At 65.6% G+C, this 6,483-nt stretch overlaps 1 non-coding gene and 1 pseudogene across 1 annotated transcript; both read right to left on the minus strand.

Moving 5' to 3' along the window:
* Positions 1-5,398: 5,398 nt before the first annotated feature.
* On the minus strand, positions 5,399-5,562 carry LOC127159857 (U1 spliceosomal RNA). Its single transcript, XR_007826578.1, has one exon. It is a non-coding gene; the product is annotated as a U1 spliceosomal RNA (small nuclear RNA).
* A 431-nt stretch (positions 5,563-5,993) lies between these two features.
* Positions 5,994-6,173, minus strand: LOC127159858 (uncharacterized; annotated as a pseudogene).
* Between the last annotated feature and the right edge of the window lie 310 nt (positions 6,174-6,483).

Genomic DNA, 6,483 nt, shown 5'->3' on the forward strand with positions numbered 1-6,483 from the left:
TGTCCTTTTTTTTTTTTGGGGTGGGTCGGGTGCCAACGGGGGTTTTGGTTTCCCCCTGGGGTTTTAAATTTTAGGGCTCGTTTGGGGTGTTTCGTGGTTTCTTCCTTTTGTCCCCTTTCCCCCCTTTTCTTTTTATTTACACCCCCCAAGGGGGCGCCCCTTTTTTGACCCCGACCGGCCGCTAGGTGTGCGATTTGGCTGAAAAAACTCCTCCCGGAGAGGGAGCATTTTCCCCAACCCCCCCGGGGGCCCCCCGGGTGGGTTGGGTTTGGGCCGGGGGAAAAAACCCCGGGGCCCCAAAAACCCCCCCTTGGCCCCCCCTGTCCCACGGGGGGCCCCCAAAACCCCCGGGGCCCCCCTTTGCCCCCGGGCCCAAACCCAGCCGGGCTGGGGCCCCGGGGGCGGGGGGGCGCCCCGGTTTTTCCCCCGGGGGGGGCCCGGGGGGGGCCCCTGGGGGGGTGGGTCCCCGGGGGGGGGTTTGGCCCCCGGGGAAACCCCGGGCCCTTTTTGGGGTTTCCCCCCGGTTGGCGCCCGCCCGGGCCCTTTTAAGTTAAAAGTTCTTTCTTTTCTAAAGCCCCACCCGGGGTACATTTAAAAGAGGGGTCCCGGGTGGAGCCCGGGGGGCCCGCCCCCCCCACGTCGGGGGGCGGGCCCAGGGGTCCCCCCCGGGCTTGCAAAAAAGGGGGGGCTCCCGGGCCTTTCCCCAGGTTTTGGGGGGGGGGTCAGGGGGGGACCGCCTTACGGGCCAGGGGCCGGGGGGGGGCCAGAATGGTGGGGTGCCGGGGGGGTGGTTTCCTGGAACACCGAAACAAAAGGGGGGGCCTGGGCGGGCCCCCCTCGGCCCCCGACCGCCCCCCCGGGTTTTTTGGGGGTTCTTTAATTGTCCGGGGGGGCCAAAAACCGGGGCCCCGGGGGGCCCGTTTTTGTTTGGGGGGGCCCAGACGGGGGTTTAAAAAGGTCCCCTTTAAGGGGGCCGGGGGTTCTATTCCTGGAGGGGGCAAGTGGGTTTCCCCAGGGACCGGGCCCCTTTCCCCCGTCTGACCCCCGGGAACCCCAAAGTGGGAATTTTCGATAAAAAGGGGGGGGGGTTGCCTCCCCGGTTTTTTGGTTAAAAACCCAGGGGGTTGTGGGCCCGGGGTTTTCCTTTTTGGGGACCGTGGGAAGCCCCGGGGGGGGTTTTTTAAAAGTTTCCCCGGCCGGGTTTTTAAATTTCCCCCGGGGGGGCTTGGTAGTCGGGGTTTTTTTGGCTTTCCGCCCTTTTCCCCCCCCTTTACAGCGCCCCCAAGGGCCGCCGACGCCCCCTGACCCAAAACCGGGGCCCGTTGGGTGGGGCTTGTCTCTTTCCCGGGGGGGTTTTTTGCCCCCCCACGCCCGCAAGTTTAGGGGCCTCGGGGGTTGGGAAACCCCCGGGGGCCCAATGGGTCCGAGAACCTTTCCCGCCCCCCGGCCCCCCACCCGAAAATGGTTTTCAAAAAAACCAAAATAGCCGAAAATTTTGGAAGCCCCCCGCCCGGGCCTTTCCCCCTCCGGCCAAGCACCCTGAAAAGGACTTGGGTGGAAAAAGGCCAGGGGCCCGCCGAGCCCCAACCCCCCCAGGGGGGGGCTGGTCCCGGGGGGGGGGCCCCGCCCCGGGGGTCCTGGCCCCCCCGGGGCCAGCCGGGGCTGCCGGCCCCCCGCCCCCCGGGGCCATCCCCCCCTTTTGGGAAAACAAAGGGAGATCGCATCAGTTTTAAAATCTGATACCCCCACCCCTAAAATTTTTAAAAATTACACACGGACCGGGTTGCCCCCCCCCCGGGCCCTTTTGCGGCTCCGGGAAAGGGCGTTTCCCCTTTTTTTTGGGGGTAAACAAAACGGGGGTCCAGAGCGGGCTTCCACCCGGCCGAGGGGGGGTGGGCTGGGGGGGGCCCCTGGCCACCGGGTCGTGGTAAACGGGCGCTGTTCCAGGGGGCGCTTGTCCCAAAACCAGAAATTGGGGTTTGTGGGGGGCCCCCTTTTGGCCCTCCCCCCGCCCCCCTTTTGGGGGCCCCCCCCGGGGGGGCCCCCCCCCCACCCCCCCGGGGAAAAAAAGGGGGGCCCCCCCGGGGGCCCCCTTTTTGGGGGAAAAAAGGGGGGGGCCCGGGGCCCCCCCCCTTTTTAAACCCCGGGGGAAAAAACCCTTTAAAAATTTTAAAAAACCCCCCCCCAAAAGGGGGGGGGGCCGGGGGGGAAAGCCCTGGGAAAAAACCCCGGGGGCCCAAACCCCGATTGGGGGGGGGGCCCCCCGGGGGCCCCCCCGGGGGAACCCCCCCCCCCCCGGGGGGGGGGCCCCAAAAAAAAACCCCTCAAAGGGGGGCCCCCCGGCCCGGGGGAAAAAAAGGGGGGCCCCCCTTTTCCCCCCCCCGGGGGGCCCCCTGGGAAAAAGGGGGGGGAACCCCCCCGGGGGGGGGCCCCAAAAAAAAAACCCCCCGGGGGGCCCAAAAACCCCTGGGGGTTTCGGGAAAAACCCCCCCCGGGGGAAAAAAAAAAGGGGGTTTTTGGGGGGGGGAAAAAAAAAAAGAAAAAATTAAAAGCCAAAAGGGGGGGGGGCCCAACCCCCCCCAAAAAGGGGGCCCCGGGGGCCCCCAAAAAAGGGGGGGGGTTCCCCCCCCCCCCAAACCCCGGGGGGCCCCCCCCGGGGGGGGGGGGGGGTTCCCCCCCCGGAAAAGGGGCCCCCCAACCAAGGCCCCCGGGGGGGCCCGGGGGCCCCCCGGCCGGGGCCCCGGGGAAAAGGGAATTTTTTTTTGGGGGGCTTTTTGGGGGTTTTGGGGGGGGGCCCCCCGGGGGCCCCCTTTTTTTTGGGTCCAAAAGGGGGTCCAAAAAAAATTTCCTTTCCCCCCCCCCGGGCCCCCCCCCGGGGGGGCCCCGGGGGCCAAAAAAGGGGGGGGGGAAAATTTTTGGGGGCCCCCCCCCCCCGGGGGGGTCCCTTTTTTTTTGGGGGGGGGCCCCGGGCCCAAAAAAAAAGGGGGAAAAAGGGGGGGGGGCCCCCCAAAAAAAAAACCCCCCCCCCCAAAAAGGCCCGGGGGGGGGCCCCCCCCCCCCCCTTAAAGGGGGGGCCCCCCCCCCCCCCCCCAAATCCCCCAAAAAAAAAAAAAAACCCAACCCCGGGGGGCCCTTTTTTAAAAAAACCCCCAAAAAAAAAGGGGGGGGGCCCCCCCAAAAAGGGGGGGAATTTTCCCCCCCGGGGAAAGGGGGGGCCCCCCCCCCTTTGGGGGGGGGCCCCCAAACCCCCTTTTTTTGGGGGGCCCCCCAAAAAACCCCCCCCCCTTTTTAAAAAAAAACCCCCCCCCCCGGGGAAAAGGGCCCCCGGGAAAAGGGGGGGCCCTTCCCGCCCCTTGGGAAGGGGGGGGGGGGCCCCCCCCCTTAAAAACCCCGGGGGGGGAAAAAAAAAAAAGGGGGGGGGGGGGGGGGGCCCCCCCAAAAAAAAGGGGGGGTTTTTTCCCCGGGGGCCCCCCCCCCCGGGGGGGGGGGGGCCCCCGGGGCCCCCCCCCCCCCCCCCCCCCCCCTGGGGCCCCCAAAAAAAAAACCCCCCGGGGGGAACCCCGGGGGGGTTTTTTTTGGGCCCCAAAAAAGGGGCCCCCCCCCTGGGGAAAAAAACCCCCCCCGGGGGGGGGGGGGGGGCCCCGGGCCCCCCCCAAACCCCCTTTAAAAGGCCCCGGGGGGCCCCCAAAATTTTTTGGGGGGGCCCCGGGTTTTTCCCAAAAAAACCCGGGGGGGGGGGGGAAAAAAAAAACCCGGGGGCCCCCCCGGGGGGGGAAAAACCCCCCGGGGGGGGGGCCCCCCCCCCCCGGGGGGGGCCCCCCCCGGGGGGGGGGGGCCCCCCCCCCCGGGGGGGGCCCCGGGGGGGAAGGGGGAACCCGGCCCCCCTTTAACCCGGGCCCCCGGGGGGGGGGGGGCCGGGGGCCCCCCAAAAAGGGGGGGGGGGGGAAAATTTTTTTTTAAAAGGGGAATTGGGGGGGGGGGGGCCCGGGCGGGGAAAGGTTTTCCCCCCCAAAAAGACCCCAAAAACCCCCCCCCCAAAAAAAAAAGGGGGGGGGGGGTTTGGGGGGGGCCCCCCTTGGGGGGGGAAAAAACCCCCCAAAAAAAAGGGGGGGTTTGGGGGGGGCCCCCCCCCAGGGGGGCCCGGGGGGGAAAAAAAAGGGGGGGGGGCCCAAAAACCCCCCAAAAAAGGCCCCCCGGGGGGGGGCCCCCTTTTTTTTAACCCCAAAAAAAAAAGGGGGGGGGGGAACCCCCCCGGGGGTCCTTCCCCCCGGGAACCCCCCAAAAAAAAAAAACCCCAAAAACCCCCCGGGGGAAAAAACCCCCCGGGGGGGGGCCCCCCCCTTTTGGGGGGGAAAACCCCCCTTTGGGGGCCCGACAAAGCGCACGCTCCTGGAGACACGCGCCAGCTTACCTGACCAGCGCTACCCGGCCCTGACACGTAAGGCACCCCACCCTGTTACAGCCGACCCCCGCAACGAACAGACTGGTCGGAAAGCCCACTGATAAGAACAGATACTACACTTGATCTTAGCTGGGCAGCTGGCCGAGAAGCGATGGCGCTCGAGAGGCAGCGGGAGGAAGCCGGAAACAAGCGACGCCGGGGTCTCGGAGCCGCTGGCGGGCCGCAGAGACCCCACACACGCCGGGGACGGCACCCACCCCCGCCTCCAACGTGACCGAGGCCCCCGCCTGACTGGGCCTGGCGGCGGCTCTGCAGCGATGGAACGCACGGGCGCCGCCAAAACTCCCGAACGGTTTGTCGCAGAGCCGCGCCTCGTGGTCATCGGAATGCTTGGCCGAGACGAACGAGAGGCAGGTCTCGACGGCTGGGCGTTCGCAAATTTTCGGCTATTTTGGATTTTGTTGAAAACCTACTTTTGGTAGTTAGCGCTAGGCATTGGGCCCGGTCCGGCCCAGAGCGGCAAGTGGAAAGGTCTCTGAGTCCGGGACTGTCCGAGGCGATCCAAGAAAAGCGGAAATTTCCATTCACGCCGGGCGAGGGCACCCCAAAACGCTTCGCAGAGGTCGCGCGGGCCGAGTTGGCAAATGGCTCTTAACCTCCCGGAGGAATGAGATCATTTAGCCAAAATAAGACACCTACGTACGGGCTCCGGTCTGTGGTTGTGCAAGTGGCGCCATGGGCTAACACTTGGTGGCGCTTGTAAGATGAAAAGAAAATGGGGGGAAAGGGTACAAAAAAGGACAGCCAAACAAACACGCAAACAGCTACGCAACGCCCAGCCTGGGTGGAAATTTGAACTGAACGGCCACCAGGGGGCAACTTTTCAAGAGACAGAAGCCCCCGCCTGAGCGACTCCTTGACCCACAGGTCACCTAAAAAGGAAACAACAACGGCCACCGAAACCCAACCCATCGGCTTCTTTTCAACCAAAGAGACACAGGGAGAGCGCAAAACGCAGTCCCCCACTACCATAAATTATGCAGCCGAGATTCCCACATTTGGGAATTCGCAGGGTCAGCACGGCGGGAGTGCAATGGACGCAGCCTCGCCTCTGGGTGAACCACCTTCTTGATCATGGTGTCTCCCTGCCAGGTATATGTATGAAGGCCCAGGCCCTGTCAGAGGGACCACTTCCCATCTACCTCCTGATCAACGTGACCCACCCTGGCAAAGGGAGGACGGGCACCTCGCGGCCGCTGGCCTGCGCCTGTGCGTGGACAGCCCTGGACAATTAAGGCGACTGTAATCAAACACACTCTGATTGGAGATGGGCGAAGTCAGAGGAGAGGGTCTCGAGAGGCGGGAACCGACCACAGCAGCACCCCCCATCATGTTGCTCGGCTGTTAGCCACGACAAGCGCACCGCTCCTGGAGACACCGCAGCACCAGCTTCTGACCAGCGCTACCCGGCCCCTGGACACGAAGGCGACTCCCACCCTGTTACAGCCGACTCTCGCAATCGAACAGACCTGGTCGGAAGCGCCAGCTCAAGCGAGAACCCCTTGCTTTGCCATTAGTCACTACAGAAAGGAGGAAGCGCACTGCTCCTGGAGACACTGGGTGTCAGCCGATGCGTGGAGTGGACGGAGCAAAGCCCTCACCCAGCTCCGTGATCCCAAAAACCACTTATGGTCCCTGGTAGGACGATCAGATATTGAACTGATAAGAACAGATACTACACTTGATCTTAGCCAAAAGGCCGAGAAGCGATGGCGCCAACGAGAGGCAGGTCTGGACGGGCCGGGGGCCCGGCGAAATTTTCGACTATTTTGGATTTTGTTGAAAACCTATTTTGCGCTAGCTGCGGCATTGGGCCCGGTCCGGCCCAGAGCGGCGCGGAAAGGTTCTCTGGAGTCCGACTGTCCAGGCGATCCAAGAAAAGCCGGAAATTCCACTCGCGAGGGGACCCAAAACGTTAGGTCGCGTGGCCGGTTCAATGTTAACCCGGAGAATGAGATCATTTCAGCCAAAGCTCAACGTAGGCCCCCGGGCAGGGAAGGGCGCCGGCTGGCCCTGGGGCG

The sequence above is a fragment of the Labeo rohita genome, unplaced genomic scaffold (assembly GCF_022985175.1).
Source record: "Labeo rohita strain BAU-BD-2019 unplaced genomic scaffold, IGBB_LRoh.1.0 scaffold_2568, whole genome shotgun sequence".
Taxonomy (NCBI): Eukaryota; Metazoa; Chordata; class Actinopteri; order Cypriniformes; family Cyprinidae; genus Labeo; species Labeo rohita.